The sequence below is a fragment of the Lissotriton helveticus genome, chromosome 4_1, assembly GCF_964261635.1.
Source record: "Lissotriton helveticus chromosome 4_1, aLisHel1.1, whole genome shotgun sequence".
Taxonomy (NCBI): domain Eukaryota; kingdom Metazoa; phylum Chordata; class Amphibia; order Caudata; family Salamandridae; genus Lissotriton; species Lissotriton helveticus.
The window spans coordinates 1,292,826,706-1,292,848,688 of NC_136063.1; positions in this window are offsets into that span (position 1 = coordinate 1,292,826,706).

Genomic DNA, 21,983 nt, shown 5'->3' on the forward strand with positions numbered 1-21,983 from the left:
ACAACACATTTTGGAATGCAATGCCATACACACATGCCCTACTGATGTTAATTGAATACACCGAATGGAAACAGCTACATAAAGGCAGCACCCCCGCTAACTACTACCTCTGGGACTCTGGCCTACTGTCAGATCAGACCAAAAGCTGGGAGACCAATGATAAATGCACAAAGGAAGTACCTACAAAATGGCCGCCACCACATGGCCTAGCCACCCCCAGCAACATGAAAAGAAAGAGAAAAAAGAAGACAGACAATAAATGCCTATGGGAAAGGGACAATGCTTTGTTTTGCTTCACAAAGTAGCTGCACCACTGCCCACGTGGTCAGCCCACCCACAAACAAGAAGACAGACACAGGAATTGTTCCAGGCTCCAAAAACTACAACCAAATGACAACTTCAGTTTTTTTGGGTGCACAAGAAACAAATGCAACATTTTCGAGAAACTTTTATGCAACTCGGGACATATTGTTCGCGAGAATGCAAAATCGGCGTGTTCGGCAGCGCGAATGGAATAAAACGTCGTTTTCGCGTTCCCGAGCAAGTACATTGAGCGCGCGAACAAGACAAAAAATGTAATGTCGAGTGTCAAGAGTTGATTAACTTTAATGCACCTATGGCTATGAGTAGTAGTAACCCTGCCCTACTGCCAGAATAGTCAAAAACCTTGGATGCCTATGGCAAAAGCACAAAGGAAGGACACACAAAATGGCTGCCACCATAGGGCCTGGCCACCAACAACAACATGGCAAAATCACAAAGGAAGCATACACAAAATGGCCGCCACCACATGGCCTGGCCACCAACAACAACATGACAAGAAAGAGAAGACAGACAATAATGCCTATGGCAAAGGGACAGTGCTTTGCATCAAAAAATGGACACACCACCACCGCCCAAATTGGTCACCCCACCCATAAACAAGAAATCAAATCATTACATAGAGGACAGAAAATGGAAGTGGTCCATGCTCCAAAAAGAGAAAACTACAACCAAATGACAACATAAATGAGGACTTTTTATAGCACAAGAAACACATTAAACATTTTCGGCGTGTTCGGCAGCGCGAATGGAAGAAAACATCGTTTTCGCGTTCCCGAAAAAGTACATTGAGTGCGCGAACAAGACAAAAAATGTAAGGTCACGTTCTCACACTGTGCGAAGTTACCAAAACTACCCACGCTGTATTCCTAGGGTTACCTAATGTCAGAAATTGACAGAGTATTTAAACACACCCAAAACCTGAAATACCCCACACATAAAAATAAGATTTTCTACATCAATCCTAGCCATCCATGATTTTCAAATTAAGGGTACACCACAAAAACAGTTGATTAACTTTCATGACCCTATGAGTAGTACCTCTGGCCTACTGGCAGAGTAGGCCACAAGGTTGGAGGCCTATGGCAAGAGCAAAGTGGCTGGAAACATAAAATGGCCGCCAACACATGGCCAGGCCAACCACAGAAAGTTAATACAATGAACTCAAGCATGCCTACACACTAACTACATGGAGTACTAGGGTCAGCTATTGGCTTAAAAAATAAAAACATTTCAAATTCCACAAACAGAAATTCCACAACAGACATTGCTATTGCATAATGAACATAATCCAATGCCATCCATGATGTTTGTTTACAAACTGGAATAAAAATTTAAACACAGACTACAGAAACATGATTGGACCCATGGGTACCTCTCTATGTAGCCTGGATGAAATTTAAAAAAAAAATACAAGTTGGGACCTCATAAAAGTACAGGCCTCCATCAATAATTTAATTCCAGGATTGAATACTGTAGTTAAAAAAAACTCAAATCAAACAAACACAAGTCTACATCATACTCACTCATACATTACACAAACTTACTTGAAAAAGAGAATTCCAAATCCAAAAGTCCTCAATAAATCCAAGAAAAATCAGTAATGCAGCCAACACACACAGAAAGTGATCCTTCCAGCTCAAAATCCAAAGGAAAGTGAGCACCACATGGACAAAGCACTGGGAGGAGCCTGGTGGACAGGAACAGGAAGTTGTAAACTCAAGGGCCCTTCCTCCTTCCTCCTTACTCTTCAAAACAAGAGTAGAAACAAAAAGAGGGCTTCTTCCCCCCCAAAAATACAGCCAAAGGTACAACTTTAAGTTTTTTTTTCATTTTTTTGCTAACCAAAATGGTAATTTATTATGGTTTTGACATGCTCGCGAGTTATTGTGTGCAAGAATGCAGTTTCTGCGTGTTCGGCAACTCGATCTTACCAACAAGCATCCTCGGGCATCCTTATGACGCTATCGCGCATCCAAATGACGTTATTGCGTTCGCACAGTCGCACGGGATTGTGCGAGAGTGTTTCCAAACATGGTGGCACACGCGACCAGGAAAAAGTGAACGCAGAACCAAGGTAAGCCATTGCCGCGCACGCGATAATGTTATTCAGCGCGCGAGAACTACGCTACGCACCGGATCGCGGAGTAATCGACAGCTTCGCGTTCTCCGTGGAACGCGGAGTTGCCGAAACTCCGCAAGCTCCGCGAACGGAGCGTAGTTCTTCGCCCAGGGTTAGTAACGACGATGAGGGGCATAAATCGGAACCGATAGATATGCATCCTTCAGATCCAGGCGAACCATCCAGTCGCCCTCCTGAAGCAGGTCCCACAGAAGAGGGATGCCCTCCATCTTGAAATGATGGTACACTACTCCGCCGTTGAACTCCTTTAAGTTGAGGACAAAACGATACCCTCCCCATTTTTTCTCGATGAGAAAAACATTGCTGACGAATCCTTGGGGATGAGGAATCGTAGAGACGATGGCTCCTTTGGTCAGAAGAGAAGCGATCTCCATGGAGATGACTTCCTGATCGTGTTGGGAAAAAACAAGAGGCTGAGGCCGATGATGTTGGTGAGGGTGAGCATAAAACTCTACCCCCGGCTCGGAAGAAGCCAAGTCTGTGAGCCTAGGATCCAGCTTCATCAAGATAGAGCGAAGACAGGGCACAGTTGGCATTGCCCAAAATACAAACAGCTCGTTGGGACCACCCCACCAATTCTTCTGGATCAATAAGGGCTCCAGTCTCCTTGGCCCGATAGCCCAAGTCAAGAATTGTGGTTAGAGGACCAAGCAAATCGAATAATTTGTCTTGGCAGGACCGCCAGGAGCGATCTAATCCCTTCTTCGAATCTTTGGAATTTTTTTTCACATAAGTGACCATAGTAGGGTCAACTTCAGGGGTGTCGGCAAGTTTGTCAGCGAGGTCCGGGCGAGGACACTCCGAGCACAAACGCGCTCGCACATCTTTCTCAAAAGGATGGCATATGTGGGACTGGACATACTCCACCACCTATGGGGAGGGCAACCAGGATGCGGAATTTGGGTGAGTAATGTCTGAAGGGTCAAAAGTAAGCAACTGGGGCGTAGGTGAGGCATCCACAAAACGTTCCTTACGTGCCTTCTTAGAAGGAGGAGCTTAGCAGGTTCCGAGGACGAAGTAGAAGAAGAAGAGCCATCATCAGAATCGGAAGGAGGAGAAGAACGACCAGGCGCAGCACGTTTCTTGGCTGACGGCGCAGAAGACAAAGTCTTCGCCAATTTAAAAAAATCAGAGTGATGGGGAGTCTTGGGAGACTTTTTGCTGCGACCAGAAGAGGGAGGCAACCATCCCTTTTGCGCAGCGCACTCAGAAAGATGTCTCTTCAAATGAGCAATGGCCTGGGACAGTGCCTGACCCATGAAATCTTCAACAGAACCAGAAGGCTCCCCTTCATCGTGGTAATACCCTTCCTCTTCATTAAAACCTCCCATGGCGACAGAAAACCGCCAATTAATGCCCACAGGAAGGAAAATAAAATTGTACAGCCAAGGCCTATTCAGGGGGAGTGGAACCCCAAGTGCAAGCCAATAAGCAGGTAAAAAACCTGTAAAAATTAAAGAAATAAATAGTGGAGGGAGGGCTTGCGCAGCAACAAAACAATATGCCACTCTAAGCAGAGCCTATGCAAATTTTTACAACCCTCTAACTATACTACCAAAGGGCGTGAATGGAGGCAAACGACAGGCAAATGGGGGGGGCATGCTTCTAAAAGCAGTCTAAATATCTCTCTGAGGCAAGCGCCAGTAGAGAAACACGAGCCTGACAGACCTCGCGTTAATAACGCTGACGCGCATGCGCGAACAGCAGCCTGCCGAAAATGGGAGACGCGCGAGACAGACGCGCGTCTCCCGTGCTCCAATCTCCCACTCCACTAAAATGAAAAAAAGACGCTGACACGTCTGCACCGGGAGGTGCCACACACTCCCAAACCACACCGGCAAGAGCCGGGAACACTGCCCCGACGCGCTGAAGCCGAAGCGCAGAACGAGCACAACGAACGCCCTAAGCGGCGGAAGGCAATCAAGTAAGCGCACAAGCGGCAGAAGCAGCAATAGTAGCAGCGCACAAAGCAGCAAAATAACAATATAATTAGCGCACAAAGCGGCAGAAAAATCAATACAAATAGCGTAATACACTAATGTTAAGGAAAATAAATATGCACTTAACTGGCTGCGAAGCAGCAAAGAAAGAGAAAGTTGTGACCTCTATGACTCTATATATACTGTTTATGTACTCTATGGTTACCCAGGGTTCATGGGTAACGTAGTTATTCGTTTTCTTTACTGTGTGCTGATTGGCTGCTGTGTTTTCAGTAAAGAAATCGAGAAAGCATAATCGTAGCCTCCGTCCTGACATAGAATGGTCACACGCTCGCTGGGTACTGAACGTTACATATCGTTCGTGCATACCATGGGGAATTTGGTGTTTGAAGTTTAGTCCGACCTGTTGGGTTTCGAATTGGGATATACTTGTTTGCTCATTTGGATGTGGACATGCTTTTGCCTAGCAACGTTTGCTCAATACGTTAATGGGTTCAAAGAAGATACGGGTACAATGCCAATATGGCTAGGTCACGAGTCATAAATTGCCAAGTCCGGACTCAGGCTTTTAACAATTTTTTTCATATTTTTGCTGTGCATATACCTTGGTACGGTATTTCTATCAGGCGCTCAACGGGGCCCCAGGAAGGTACGGGAGCAATGCGAAGAAAGCGTTGGCCCGTACCCGCTGCGTTCCACACTGATTATGTCATAAATTATTACAATGTGGATACTACCACTCTTTTGCCTGATTTTGATATGCATGATGTGGCCTAATTAATGGGGTAGAGAAGATGTTTTTATTTATTTTATTTATTTATTTTATGTTCTTGCAAAGCGCCTGAATAAACTCCCGAAGGGGTATCTCAGCGCTTTTGCTGATGATGAGAACACACTTTATGCTGATCTGAATTCAAAGTGATAAATTGAGTTTAGAATGGCATTTAACTGTTTATGAAAAGATGGGTTTTAAGGGTTTTACGGAAAGTCAGGTGATGAGTGATCTGTTTTAATGACTGGGGCAGGGAATTCCAGAGAACTGGTCCAGTGTAGGCTAAGGCACGGCCTCCCTGCCTAGATTTTTTAATTCTGGGAACCTGCAATAACTGGAGGTTGCTGGATCGCATGTGATAACAGTGATATGCTTGGTAACTCTCAGGAGTGGATGAGTGAGATGGACTGCAAATATATGTTTCAACGTTATAGTGGCTAATGTGGCTACTTTTGGATTTATATAGGCACACGAGATATTGGGCCGGACATTTGGAATTTGATTATTACGTCATTATACGATACTTTGGAGCACACAGATTGGTTGTCTTGGGGAAGTCATATACAACTCGAGGTAGGCTTGGGCATTCCCTCTCCTTTTTACAGTTTATATGTGTTTTGGACAATAAAGCCAAGATGATACAATAGACGTTTTACCGTCATTTCATCTCTTCTCTCTCGTGTGTCTGCTTTTTTCTCTCTATACTTTCTTTGTAACAATTACGCTTGATAATCCAGATCCAAGAATATAAACGACTTATCCATTACTCAGAAGAATTAGTTTGTTGCACAACATCATGATACCGATTCACTTCGAATGACAAGAATGGTATGTTTCATCATATTTCCCTTTCAGTTTGGTTGATTAGTTCATGAAGCTTTAGGTCTCCTTTTGCCATATATCACTAGGGCATGTGGAATAGATTAGATATACCATAAATGTAGATTTGCTGATGTCCAATGAAGAAATGTGGACTTGCCTGCATTCTATGTTTAATTTGTGTTAAGATACATCTTTTTGCTTGCCAGGGAGAGATGGGTCCTATGGCGTTGGTTGTTTGTAACAATTTAGGGTTCTATTGGGTGTATGGTCATATAGGGAATAACACAAAGTGCACGATATCGAGATTTCTGATGATGTAGAAAAATATTTATGGTTACATATTCTGAATGTTTGCACAGTTCATAAGAGTCTTGTTTAATGTGGTTCTGTATTGTTCTTTGTATTGTGTCATATAGTGAGGCAGGCTCCAGCTTTTTGCAGCCAGATAGACAAAGGAATGTTCCACCAGCCTCTCCTTATGTATTTTAGGAATAAATGTCAATTCCTCGTAGGAGGATCATGAATCCCTACTAGGGTCAAATTTCTTGATTTTCCTTTGTAAGTAGAGAGGACCAGATTGAAGTAATGCCCTAAAAGTGATAGTCAGGGCTTAAAATATTACCCTCTGTTTAATCAGGAGCCAGTGTAGTGTCTTCAAGTTCTGCTCAGTGGAATGTTTTCTGTGTCAGTTAAAAATTAGATGGGCAGCGGCATCTTGCACCAATTGTAATTTATTAAGATATTCAGCTGGTGAATCAAAAGACAGTAAATTTGAATAATCCAGCTTTGCTGTTAACATGACATGAATTACCATCTTGCAAGTGTGGTCTGACAGGAATAGCAAGGTCTTCTCTGAAGATTTTAAGATCCTAAAGCAAGCTGCTGTGATATTTCTCACTGGTGGTTTAAAAGAAAGTCATTCATCAAATTTTGCACCCATTCCTTACCTTATCTTTAGGAATTGGAGAGGATAGGTAACTATATTTCATCCAATTCACTAAGGCATTCAAACAGCTCTGGGCATTTTCCACCACTGCACAATCCATTTGTTGAAAGGAAAGCACCAGCTGTGTGTCATCAGACACAATTAAAGCCTCAGCTTTCCACTAACTTGCCTAAAGTTGGTGCTAGATAGATGTTGTGGTAGGGCGCAGGAGCAGCATTTTACAAACATAATAAGTACACAGACACAGATATAGTTGAAGTGGGTACGGGCACGTGTGCTCGACTCCATTTTATTACGTTGCTGTTGGTAACAAGTAGGATAGTAATCATGATATCATACACAGATATTCAATCATAAACGGTTTATGACTTCTACTGTACAAAGGTAGGAGCACTATATGTGAAAATATACACAGAAGATTATATCGTAAAGGGTTCATGAGTTGTGGTACACTGGGGTAGGGGCAGTTTGTGTGGAGCCTGAGAGGATGCGTGGTTCAGGCAGAGCGCACTGATAAGAATGTCTTTTGGCAACAGAATTTTCCCTTAATAAGGGCACGTGGCTATTATTTATGGTGCACTGAGTTAGTGGTAGGTCTGGTGCTCAGTGTGTGCTCACCCTGCGATGATGCGTGGTTCTAGCGGTCTGTACTCAAAGCATTGACTGTTGCATACTGGACTGCATGAACTTTGAGGGGGAAAAAAAACCTACCATCAATGGTTATCAATTGCTCTGCAAACCAGGTCTACTGATTGCCCCCATAACAAATTAAATGATTGCATTTCATGCAGTGCATTCTAACTTTATCAAAATGGGGACGTATGTCTGGTGGCGATGTTGAAGGTGATGCCCCAGAGGTACTTGGTATTGCCGGTGGTGGAGGTACATTTTGACGCTGTGTTCTACATTCTTTGTGAACATAGTTCACAGGATGCAGGGATTAAAGGTGCTTGCGCATTCTAGCAGTGCCACAGAAGTATTTTTTGTCTGTGCCTTAAATAAATCAAGGCTAAATTCCCTACTGTCTGTAGTGTAGATACAAAGCTGAATTCAAGTTGTGAATCCTACTGTTCGCAGTGTACATCAAAGCCATTAGTCAGCACAGTTATAGAAGAATACTTTTTTTTCACTTATTTTAATAAAATCTGAATACATATATGTTAGACCTGATATCGTTGGCGTGAGTCTCCCTTCCATTTTTGACGGATTGCCTCCTCTGTTTTGACATATTTTTGCTGGTTGTATGTTTTGGGCCCTGTGCCACTGCTAATCAGTGCCACAGTGCAAGTGCTCCCTATGTTAAATTGATATACTGATTGGATCCCATGATTGGCTTATTTGATCCACTGTCAGCCCCTAGTACAGTGCACCATGTGTGCCCAGGGCTTGTAGAGCAAATGCTGCTGGTGGGCTTGCAGCACTGGTGGTGCCACCCACAGAAGCAGTTTGTAAAGTGTGTCTCAGGCCTGCCATTGCAAGGCCTGTTTGTAGTCTGTGACTACCATGTCGACTTGGCCAACTGCACCCACTTGCCAGTCCCTAAACCTTCCCTTTACTTCATATTAGACACCCCTATGGTAGGCCCAAGGGCAGGGTGCATTGTAAGTATGAGGTAGTACATGCTCTGATGTGTGTAGCATGTTCTAGTAGTGAATTACAGCCATTTTCGTTTTTCACTATTGAAGGCTTTGTGTTCTCATAGATTAGAATGGCAGTGAAGATTGTTACATCCCTACAATCCTAACTGACTCAGGGAACATGGTAGAATTTCGAGTTTAGTATGCCTGAGCTCAGAATAATAAAATACATCTTTTAGTAACGTTTATTTTAATATTCTGTGCTTGCAAATACCACTTTTAGAAAGTAGGTATTTGCTTGCCTAACCATTTGAGCCCGCCTCTGCTGACTTGTGTATTCCTTGTCTGGGTTTGTGTGTGACAGGGCTGGGGAAATTCCAGGAGACAGTCTGGGACAGCCCAGTGGTGAATAGGGAGATTTACCTCCTGATGGGAGGGGGAGAGTGCACCTGGGACCTGAATAGGGCTGGGCCTTCCCTCCACAATGCTGGCTCCACCCCCTGTAGCTTGTCTGATGTCTCTGCCCTGCACAGTGAAAGAAGAAGGGGAATCTTGTCAACAGAGCACTCCAGAGCTGCTTCTTCCCTCCCCTGTGCTGGCTCCACTTCCTGTGGGGCGTCTGATGTTTCTGCCCTGCACAGTGAAAGGAAGAGAAGAGTCATGTAAACAGAGTGCTCAGGAACTGGTTTAAACTAGGCAGAGGCCTCTCTGCCTTCAGAGAACAAAGGATTTTTTGGTATAAATATTGGGACCCAGTCCCACAGACTTTAGATCACTTCTGGAACAAGAATATTTTCTGCCAAGGAGAAGAACCAAGGAAGCTGCAGGAGTTTGGACTGCCCCTCTGCCAGTGTGCTGTTTGCTAGGTTGGCCTGCAGTGGTTGCTTCATTGCCAAGGGAAAGGAGAAGGAACTTTGTAAGGACTTTCATCTACAGAATATTCTCCAAGGGCTTGAACTGTGCTTGCCTCCTGCTGAAGTCTCAGGGCCAAAAGACTTCATCTCCAGCTCCCTCCTGAATTTCCTTGCTGGGAATTCTGACTCCAGTCACTTGCGTGCCACTGGGAGCTGGAAGCGCGACGCATCGAGAAGAAGCGTGTTGCCGCTGCAGCTGAAATCATCGCAACGCCGGAGAAGCTAGAGTTCGTCGCATCTCCCTGGAAGCGTGTGTTCATCGAAGCTGTCTGCTGTCGCATCGCCGGAGAAGCGCGACGCATCGAGAGAGCTGTCATCGCATTGCCGGAGAAGCGCATCGCAGGGCCTGTACAGAGTCGTCGCAAGACTGCCAGGGCGTCATCGCATCGTCATCGCATCGCCGCATCAAGGGCGCCATCTTCTCGCATCGCAACTGGATCATCGCATCGGCATCGTGTTGCATCAAGGCGCCATCTTGCGCACCGCAACAGGTCGAGAATCTATGCATCACCTCCGCACCGGTAAGGCTCACGACGAGTCCCCCACTCTGCGCAAGCATTGAGGAAGGACGCAACCGTTCCCCCGGGTCACGGAACCGACGCATCTCCACTTTCGCAAGCCTTTTGTTCACTTTGTTGAGAACTTTGTCGCTTTTACCATCAACTTGAATTAAGAGACTTTTATCATCTTTTAAGTAACCTTTAGTACAGTATTTTGGATTTTTGTCGTTTATGGTCTTGTGTTTAAGTCTATATAAAGAATACTTATTTTTATAAAACCTGTGTTGTGTCCATCTGAAGTGGTATCACTGTATTAATGTGTATATTCACAAATGCTTAACACACTGCCTCTGAGATAAGCCTGTCTGCTCGTGCCAAGCTACCAAGGGGGTGAGCAGGGGTTATTAAGGAGGGTAATCCCCTTGTCCTGACTTAGAAGTAAGGGTCCCTATTTGGACAAAGGTGATAACCATTGCCAACTAGAGACCCCCATATCTAACATTGTTGGTCAGCGGTGAGGATTTGGACTTTGCATTTGTGTTTCATATACAGTAGTTGGTGTACACTACTAGTGAGTGCAGACCAAACGCGACCACATACTTTTTTTTTAGAATCCTTTTTCCTTGGAACTGTTATTTTTTCTAAAGACTCCCAAACCTTACTACCATGAGTAAACCAGCATCTGTTGCATCTATGGATCTTGATTTTGAGGAAGAGAGGTTGGAAACCTACACTGTGAAACAGCTCAAGTATCTCTGCAGGAAATTGAAAGTTGCTACACCAGGCATTTCTAAAAAGGAACACTACCAAAAGCACGCTGAGGGCCTGGGTAGAAGCCAGAAATGTCCCTGATCTTGTTGTGGAGCCTGTTGGGGATGCAGATGGGCAAATTGATAAGCTAGAATTACCAGCCAGGGGAGGGGTGCCTTCCCCACCTGGCAGCAGCATCTCGTCCAAAGACCTGTCCCCCAGACTACTGGAAGACAGGGAGAGAAATAGAGCACTGAAGCTGGAGTTGGCTAAGCTTAAGATGGAGGGTCAGAGAGAAGCAGAGAATAACAGGTTGTCTTTGGAAAGAGAGAGAATGAGAATGGAGCATGAGAGAATGTTGAGGGAGTTAGAGATCAAGGCCAAGGTCTTAGAGATCAATTCCTCTGGTGGCAGCGCACCATCTGTGCCTTCAGAAGGCAGGGTACATATTCCCAAGGATGTCATCAAAGATTTTCACAAAGGTGAAGATATTGGTCAGTGGTTTGCAGCCTATGAGATAGCAATGTTGGCCCACCTGGTCCCTGAGAAGGATTGGGGAGCGGGGTTGTGGGGCCGCTTTGTCACTGAAGGTAGGGACAGTTTGTTAGACCTGCCCAAAGAGCATAGGATGTCTTATAACAACATGAAGGAAGCACTGATGACAAGGTATGGGTAACTCCAGAGCTTTATAGACAGAGGTTTAGGAATTGTAAGAAACTGGAGGGAACCACTTGGGTAGAATATGTGTCTTTCTTTTGCAGAGCCATGGATGGTTGGGTGAAGGGTAGCAATGTTGATAATTTTTCAGCTCTCTATGATTTGATTGCCAGGGAGCACGTATCTGCTAATTGTTTTCCAGAGCTACGCCAGCACCTTGTTGATAGCAAGTTGACTAATCCTAGAAAGCTTGCTGAGGAGACGGACCTCTGGGTCAGTACCAGGGTCCACAAGGGTCTTGTGGGAGACTCCGCCAATGGTGGGCAGGGTCCCCAGCAGAAGAGTGGGGGGGACAAGGGTAAACAGAGGGAGTTCCAAAAAGGTCCCCAAAGTGATTCCCAAGGGAACCAGGGTAAGGGTTCCCAGCCTCCCCCTGAAAAGAAGTTAGGACCCCCAGCAGGTAAACCTGTTCATAGGGGACCTGTTACCTGCTTTCAGTGTAAGCAGGTGGGACACCGTTGGTATGATCCCCAGTGTCCTCAGAAAGGACAGTATGTGCCACTCCGTGCACCACCCCGTCAGATTGCCAGTGTTGCCCTGGGTGGGGAGGAGATGGGTGCCCAAGGTGGGTGGGGTCCTGCAGAAATGTCCCTTGTCTCATTAGGAGATTTTGAGATGGTCCCTAAAACTCAGCTGCCTGATAACACTAAGAAATACAGGCAGTGGGTGACCATCAATGGCCATAGAGTGGGGGCTCTCATAGACACAGGAGCAAGTGTGACAGCTGTCAAGTGTCACTTGGTCTCTGAGGAACAGGTAGTCCCTCATGCATTCTTCCCAGTTGTTGCCGCTGACAACACAGAGAGCCGTTGCAAGGTGGCTCAAGTTCCCTTTGAGTGGGGGGCGGTCTCTGGTACTCTTCAAGTAGCTGTGAGACCATCCATGCCTGTTGATTGTCTGTTAGGCAATGATTTAGAAAGCTCCCCTTGGGCTAAGGTGGAGAGGAAGTCACATTTGGCGATGTTGGGTCTGCCTGAGTGGGCATGTGTTACCACTCGGTCTATGGCAGCTAAGGGTGTTCAAGAGACCCTGGAGCCTGAAAGTATGGCCCAAGGACCTGCCTTAAAGACAAGAGTTCAGGGGCGTGGGAAACCAGCCCCTATTGTTCCCACGGTCCAGGAGGAGGTAGACCCAGAGGGGGATGCCCTGGAACCCACTGGTGAGCAAGTTTCTGAACTGGGGAACCTACCTGAGCTGACCCATTGGCAGAAAGAAGGGGGTCCCTCCAGGGAGGAAGTTTGGGAAGAGCAAAAGAAGTGCCCTTCTCTTGTAGGTTTGAGGCAACAGGCGACAAACCAGGCAGCAGGTGATCTGTCTGGATCACATTGGATCTACTGGGAGAATGGTCTCCTGTATAGCGAGCCTAAGGTTGCTGAGCCTGGGTCAGCCCGTGTGCTGGTGGTATCCCAGCGCTTCAGAGCCTTCCTACTTGGTTTAGCTCCTGATGTTCCATTAGCTGGTCATCTGGGGCAGAACAAGACCTTTGAAAGGCTTGTCTCCCACTTTTATTGGCCCCAGATGAGAAAGAGTTCAGATACTCATTGTAGGACTTGTCAAACTTGCCAGGCAAGTGGGAAAAGCGGAAGGAGGCACAAGGCCCCTCTCCAACCTTTTCCTGTAGTCAGTACCCCCTTTGAACGGGTGGGCATTGACATTGTGGGCTCACTGGATCCCAAGACAGCCATGGGCAACAGGGTTATCCTGGTCTTGGTGGACCATGCTACCCGGTACCCGGAAGCCATTCCCCTCAGGACAGTGACGGCCCCCGTGGTGGGACGTGCACTGATGGGGATTTTCTCCCGTGTGGGGTTCCCCAGAGAGGTTGTGTCTGACCTGGGTACAAACTTCATTTCCAAATATATTAAGTCTCTGTGGAAGGAGTGTGGTGTTACCTACAAGTTCACCACTCCTTACCACCCACAAGGTAATGGGCTGATTGAAAGATTTAACCGGACCCTCAAGGGCATGATCATGGGTCTTGAAGAATAAATGAGGCGTAAGTGGGACATCCTCTTGCCATGCCTTCTGTTTGCCTATCGAGAGGTGCCGCAGAAGTCTCTAGGGTTCAGCCCCTTTGAGCTTTTGTATGGTCACCCGGTAAGAGGAACTTTGAGTTTGGTAAAGGAAGGCTGGGAGCAATCTCCCAGGAAACCTCCCCAGGATGTATATAGCTACATGCCGGCCTACAGAAACCAAACCAGGCGTTTCAGGGATCTCGCTCAGGGGAATCTGGAAGCCAGCCAGGAAGAGATGAAGCGGTGGTACGATCAGAATGCCACTCTGACTGAGCTTCAGCCTGGACAGAAAGTTTGGGTCATGGCCCCTGTGGAGCCTTGTGCGCTCCCAGACAGGTGGACTGGTCCATATGAGGTGGTGGAGCGCAAGAGTGATGTCAACTATCTGGTGAACTTGCGGTCTCCAAGGAACCCTTTGAGGGTCCTTCACGTTAACCGCCTGAAGCCCCACTTAGAAAGGTCCGAAGTGGGCATGCTCCTAGCGACAGATGATGGAATGGAGTAGGAGACCGAGCCTCTTCCTGACCTCCTGTCTCAAGATGGGTCAGTGGATGGTGTCAGCCTCTCTGCCACACTGACCCCTGATCAGCAGCAAGATTGCCGCCAACTATTGGGGCAATTCTCTGATCTATTTTCCTTGGTTCCTCGTGTCACAGATTGGTGCGTCCATGATGTGGACACTGGTGACAGTCCTCCTGTGAAGCACAAGGCTTACAGAGTGACTGACAAGGTTAGGGCTTACATTAAGGAGGAAATCTCCAAGATGTTTGCTTTAGGGGTCATTGAGTCTTCCAACAGTCCTTGGGCCAGCCCAGTGGTCTTGGTCCCAAAGGCTGCTTCGCCGGGTGCCACACCTGAATTCCGGTTCTGTGTGGACTACAGAGGGCTCAATTCAGTCACCAGGACTGACGCACACCCCATCCCCAGAGCTGATGAGCTCATTGATCGGCTAGGAGCTGCACGGTACCTCAGCACGTTTGATTTGACGTCTGGGTACTGGCAGATCACCTTGACCGATGGGGCTAAGGAGAGGTCAGCATTCTCCACACCAGATGGGCACTACCAATTTCGGGTTATGCCCTTTGGGATGAAGAATGCCCCTGCCACCTTTCAGAGGTTGGTCAACCAGGTGTTGGCTGGACTGGAGGATTTCAGTGCCGCCTACCTGGATGACATTTCAGTGTTCAGCGCCAGTGGGGAGGAACACTTGCAGCACCTCTGGGAAGTGTTGATGGCACTGCGCAAGGCAGGCCTCGCGATCAAGGCAAGTAAGTGTCAGATCCGGCAGGGCTCCTTTGTGTACTTGGGTCACCAGGTAGGAAGCGGCCAGGTGGCACCCATACAACGCAAGATTGATACCATCCTGGCATGGGAAACCCCAAAGACTCAGACACAGGTGAGAGCCTTTTTAGGGCTCACGGGGTACTACAGGAGGTTTGTCAAAGGGTATGGCAACATTGTTGCACCTTTGACTGAGCTGACTTCCAGGAAGCAGCCCAAGAAAGTGAACTGGACTGACACCTGTCAGAAAGCTTTTGATGCCCTGGAGGCTGCCATGTGCACAGCACCTGTGCTTCAGGCACCCAACTTCTCAAAAGAATTCATTGTACAGACAGACGCTTCAGAGCATGGTGTGGGGGCTGTTCTATCACAGATTACTGAAGAGGGCTTTGACCAACCTGTAGCCTTCATCAGTAGGAGGTTACTTCCACGGGAACAGAGGTGGAGTGCAATTGAGCGTGAGGCATTTGCTGTGGTTTGGGCACTGAAGAAGTTGAGACCATGCCTGTTAGGGACTCACTTCCGGGTTCAGACCGACCACAGGCCCCTCAGATGGCTGATGCAGATGAGGGGTGAGAAGCCAAAGTTGTTGAGGTGGTCCATCTCCCTACAGGGTTTTGACTTTACGGTGGAACACCGCCCTGGTACAGAACACGCCAACGCTGATGGTCTGTCCAGATTTTTCCGCCTTAGTGAAGAGAACTTCCAAGGGGAAGGGTAGTTCTCCAGACATTTCAGCTGGAGGGGACACGTGTTAGACCTAACATCATTGGCGTGAGTCTCCCTTCCATTTTTGATGGATTGCCTCCTCTGTTTTGACATATTTTTGCTGGTTGTATGTTTTGGGCCCTGTGCCACTGCTAATCAGTGCCACAGTGCAAGTGCTCCCTATGTTAAATTGATATACAGATTGGATTCCATGATTGGCTTATTTGATCTACTGTCAGCCCCTAGTACAGTGCACCATGTGTGCCCAGGGCTTGTAGAGCAAATGCTGCTGGTGGACTTGCAGCACTGGTTGTGCCACCCACAGAAGCAGTTTGTAAAGTGTGTCTCAGGCCTGCCATTGCAAGGCCTGTGTGTAGTCTGTGACTACCATGTCGACTTGTCCAAGTGCACCCACTTGCCAGTCCCGAAACCTTCCCTTTACTTCATATTAGACACCCCTATGGTAGGCCCAAGGGCAGGGTGCATTGTAAGTAATAGGGAGGACATGCTCTGATGTGTGTAGCATGTTCTAGTAGTGAATTACAGCCATTTTCGCTTTTCACTATTGAAGGCTACCTGTTCTCATAGATGAGAATGGCAGTGAAGATTGTTACATCCCTATAATCCTAACTGACTCAGGGAACATGGTAGAATTTTGAGTTTAGTATGCCTAAGCTCAGACTAATAAAATACATCTTTTAGTAAAGTTTATTTTAATTTTCTGTGTTTGCAAATACCACTTTTAGAAAGTAGGTATTTGCTTGCCTAACCATTTGAACCCGCCTCTGCTGACTTGTGTATTCCTTGTCTGGGTTTGTGTGTGACAGGGCTGGGGAAATTCCAGGAGACAGTCTGGGACATCCCAGTGGTGAATAGGGAGATTTACCTCCAGATGGGAGGGGGAGAGTGCACCTGGGATCTGGATAGGGCTGGGCCTTCCCTCCACAATGCTGGCTCCACCCCCTGTGGCTTATCTGATGTCTCTGCCCTGCACAGTGAAAAGAGAAGGGGAATCTTGTCAACAGAGCACTCCGGAGCTGCATCTTACCTCCCCTGTGCTGGCTGCACCTCCTGTGGGGCGTCTGATGTTTCTGCCCTGCACAGTGAAAGGAAGAGGAGAGTCATGTAAACACAGTGCTCAGAAACTGGTTTAAACTAGGCAGAGGCCTCTCTGCCTTCAGAGAACAAAGGATTTGTTGGTATAAATATTGGGACCCAGTCCCACAGACTTTAGATCACTTCTGGAACAAGAAACCTTTCTGCCAAGGAGAAAAACCAAGGAAGCTGCAGGAGTTTGGACTGCATCGCGTCGCATCAAGGCGCCATCTTGCGCACCGCAACAGGTCGAGAATCTACGCATCACCTCGGCACCGGTAAGGCTCACGACGAGTCCCCTACTCTGCGCAAGCATTGAGGAAGGACGCAACCGTTCCCCTGGGTCACGGAACCGACGCATCTCCCCTTTTGTGAGCCTTTTGTTCACTTTGCGTGCCGCATCCAAGAACTTAGTTGAGAACTTTGTCGCATTTACCATTAACTTGAATTAAGAGACTTTTATCATCTTTTAAGTAACCTTTAGTACAGTATTGTGGATTTTGGTCGTTTATGGTCTTGTGTTTAAGTCTATATAAAGAATACTTCGTTTTATAAAACCTGTGTTGTGTCCATCTGTAGTGTTATCACTGTATTACTGTGTATATTCACAAATGCTTAACACACTGCCTCTGAGATAAGCCTGTCTGCTCGTGCCAAGCTACCAAGGGGGCGAGCAGGGGTTATTAAGGAGAGTAATCCCCTTGTCCTGATTTAGAAATAAGGGTCCCTATTTGGACAAAGGTGATAACCATTGCCAACTAGAGACCCCAAGATCTAACAATACAGTATAATTGTGTCTGCATTAAGTAAATCAAGGCTGAATGCCCTACTGTCTATAGTGTAGATGCAAAGCTGAATTCAGGTTGTAAACCCTGCTGTCCACAGTGTAGATCTTAGGGTGGACTGCATCATCTGTAATCATGATTGAAATGAAAGATAGAACATGTATAGAATACATTATTGAAATATGTATGTTTCAGCGACATTTAAAAGGGACAGTATGTCTCACTGTGACATAAAACTGTTCACTCTTCTTTGCGATGATTTATGGTGCACTAAGTTAGTAGTGTCTTTGGCGCTGAGCTTGTACGTATCCTGCGATAATGCGTAGTGCAGGGAGGCTGCACTGGAAGGATTTTTTTTGCCTAGTGAATTCTGCCTTAATAAGGCTACGGGGAGATGACTTGTGGTCCAGTGAGTTAGTGGTACCAAAAGAACTCAGCGTGTGTGCACCCTGCGATTATTTGTGGATCAGGAAGGTCGCAATAGGATAATGTCTCTTGTCTACTGGAATGCATCATGTACAATCGCCATTCTACCTGAATCGTGAGACCTCACAATGTAGATCGAAGGTAGTAGTCATCACTGACATCAAGAAATTCTTTTTGTCGTATCTTTTAACAAAATCTGAAAACATAAAGTACAATTATCTCTACCTTAAAAATCAAGGCTACATTTTATGCTGTTCGTAGTATAGATTCAAAGCTGAATTCAAGTTGTTAACCCTGCTGTATGCACTGTAGATGGAAAGCAGTAGTCAGCACAGATATCAGGCCGTGATGATTATTATTACTTATTTTAACAAAATTTAAATAGATACAGTACAATTTTCTCTGCCTTAAATAAATCAAGGCTACATTTTCTACTGTCCGTAGTGTAGTTGCAAAGCTGAATTCAAGTTGTGAACCCTGCTGTTCGCAGTGTAGATCTTAGGCTGCACTGCATTATCTGTAATGTACTCCACATTGACTGTTGCATACGGGACTCATGAAGTGGTATCAAGTGATGTACTCTGTTGATTGCAGTGTACATTTGAAGGCAGTACTCAGTACAGACATTGGGGAATGTTTTTGTTGCATCATTTAACAAAAGTGTCTCTGCCTTACATAAATCAAGGCAAATTTCAATAATGTCCGTAGTGTAGATGCAAAACTGAATTCAAATTGTGAACCCTGCTGTCCGCAGTGTAGATCGAAGGCAGTAGTCAGCACAGTTATAGACGAATGCTTTTTGTCACATCCTTTTACAAAATCGGAAGACATAGAGTACAATTGTCTCTAGCTTATATAAAGCAAGGCTTGATTCAATGCTGTCCGTAGTGTAGATCCAAAGCTGAATTCAAGTTGTGAACCATGCTGTCTGCAGTGTAGATCGAAGGCAGTAGTTGACACAAACATCAAGGAATACTTTTTTTGTCACCTACTTTAACAAAATCTGAGGACACAGTACAATTGTCTCTACCTTAAATAAATCCAGACTGAATTCAATGTTGTCTGTACTGCTGATGCGCCACTGGTATCAAGTTGTAAACTCTACTGACCGCACTGTAGATCGAAGGCAGTAGTGACCACAGATATCGACGAAGAATTTGTATCACTTATTTTTACAAAGTCTGAGGACATAGAGTAGAATTGCCTCTGCCTTACATAAATCAAGGATAACTTCTTGTGCGTAGTGCAGATCCAAAGCTGAATTTAAGTTATGAACCCTGCTGTCCGCAGTGTAGATCGAAGGTACTAGTCGATACAGATATAAGTATGCGGTGCTGTGGCGCTGAGTTTGGAATGGGCCTGTATTGAGGAGGCACGTGGTCGTGGTGGCAGCTACGTGGCAGGGTGAGGACCTTCGCTGGCAGAGTCTTTTCTCTTTGCAGAAGTGAACCACGCCCAAAGCGTAGGCCAATTATTTATACTTTTACGCTGGAGTTGCGTACATTGGACCAACCCACTATGCTTCTGCTTGAAAGGGGGGGAGACAACACAGCAACATGACCAAGATATTCCCCAGAGGCTGAGATAATATGGTTGCGTGCACTGTGCAGTAGAGTACACGTATCAATGGTATATGTACACACGGAAACGTTTTTTGTTTCTATAGTGAGTTGTGTATAGCATATCACCGGTACATTTGGGATTCTGTAAATTGTTGTTGATGTGCGAATTTACTCCCATATACATAGTTGGTTGCCACATCTCTGAACATTCAGCTATTGTGCGTTTGAGAGGATATGGTATCTTGGAAAGGTCCGTTGTCCTGTTTTGCTCTGCCTCTGGTAGTAGGGGGGAAGGATCGGGGGGGTGGTTGTGGTGGTGGTGGCGCTGGGTGTTGTGATTTTGTTGGGTGTCGGAGGTGCATGATTAGTACCTCTATCACATATTCGTCTTTAAATATGGGTGTGAGTTGGGTGTAATTTACGCCATAGATAGTTGATCTCCTTACCCCAGTTAAATGAAGATGTTAATTTGTTACTGGTAAGTGGAGCTATCGCCTGTATTTTTAGTGGTTTGTGGCGATTTTGTAGGAAGAAGGAATCAATTGAAGAGTGGTGATATTTGCAGTTTTTACTAGGTTGAGATTGGGATGATAAATAAAAAAATAGAAAAAACAGATATGCTTAATGAACATTTTGATTAGGAATTATCATTTTAAAAAAACCTTTGAAATTCACTGAAAAAACCATAGGTTTCAGGCAGGTTATAGTTAGGAATTAATATTTAAAAACATTTGAAATTCACTGAAAAAACCATAGGTTTCAGGCAGGTTATAGTTAGGAATTATCATTTAAAAAACCTTAGAAATTCATTGAAAAAAACATAGGTTTCTGGGGTGTTATAGTTAGCTGGACATTCACTCATACAAAGCCATTCAAATTCCTCCGTTATAGTTAGTTGTACTAACTGTAACTCTCGTGCCCACAATCCACTGGTGATGATGTCACATATTACATCATTCATGACATGGTCAGTGACATCACTGATGACATCGCTAATGACATCTCAAATGACATCACTGATGACATCACGGATCGTTGTTCCTGATTGCTCATATGTGCTGGAGCACCCTTTTGTGGCCTTGTAAGATGGTACTGCCTACATATTTCAATTTTCAAGGGCACTCCAGCACATAGACTACATAATCGGTTGTGCAATTTAACACCTTGTCTATAGGAATTTCTTTTTCACCAAATGGTGTCTTGTATTTAGTCATGGATATGCCATGTTGGCAAGCTTTACAAATTTGGAAACACAACCATTGAGATAACCATGTATTTTTAGTTGGGGGGCCTCATGGGTCGTTTTTGACTAAAATGTCTTTCATTGATTTACCCCGGCAGTATGTTATTGCGTGTTGTCGAGGGACTGTGTGAGCCAATTATAGGGTCATGTCTAATTAAGTGCCCATTTTTCTCAATTATTTTTCGTACAGCACCCTCCTGTCGATTATATTTCAGGATGAATCTAAATTTGTCTTGTTTATCAGTGCATTCCATCTCCTTGGGTTTGATTTTTACAAGGGCTACTCTAGATTCCTGATAACTTTTCGTGAGGGCGGTTTCCAAACATTTCTTACTGTACCCCCTCTCCCGGAATCTCTTTCTACATTCTCCCTGAGCCTTACATAGGTCCTGCTCATTGCTGCAAATTCGCTTCAAATGCAACAGCTCTATTTGAGCAATAAATCTTTCTGCTTCAGTTTGTGTGCCGTGCCAGACTAGGAAGAGTTCATCAAGAACCTCCACCATGTTTTCACATGTCTGGTCATTGTCTCCCTGTGCTCCTTCATGAGAAGCAGCTCCTTCCACCATCCAATAGGCAAACATGTATAGCTGTGGGAGAAGCTGGCTCCCATGACAACACCCCTTGCCTGCTGGAAATAAACATTCTGGAACATAAAAATGTTGTTGGTTAAGCAGCTTTCTATCATGTTAATCAACAAATTAGTATGCTCAGTGTATTCCAGACCCTTGCTTGCAAGGTAATATTGACGACTCTAAGGCCATCTTTGTGTTTGATCAACGTATATAGGGAGGTTACATCGAGGGTAATAAGTAAATATTCGTCCTTCCATTGAAAATCATACATTTTTTCCAAAAAATCCCCAGTGTCCCTGATATAAGATGCCAATGACTGAACATATTGTTGGAGAAAGAAGTCAATATATATTGATGTATTTTCAAAGATATTGTTTCTGGCAGATATAATCAGTCTACCCGGTGGTTTACTTGCATCTTTGTGGATCTTAGGGATGAAATATAGTATCAGCGTTACTGGGTTATTGTTCCTCAGATACTTATATTCATCCATAGATATGAGTCCCGTAGTTTTTCCAGGCCTCCAATTTCAAATTGTATGCTCAATGCATTGCATTCAAAGTTTGTTTGTTGCTGCGGCAGTAACAGGTGGTATCGTTGAGTTGGTTCATGGCTTCACTGATTTCACTATTATTTTTCACTGTCGTCATGAGTTAATGGTATTGAAGTTTTTTTATATTTTTCTTTTTGTTTTTCTTTGTACTGCCAGCAGAACTAGTACTTTGAACTTTTTGATTCAGGTTTTTGAGGTAATTTACAACTTTTTCTTGAAAACTGTCTATCATATCTTTCAATATCATGGGGTAAAAAGTAGATGGTGGCTTGAATGGTGTTTCAACTGCTGGCTGAATACTAACTGGTGATTTTAATATTTCTTAATTTGTATTCGAG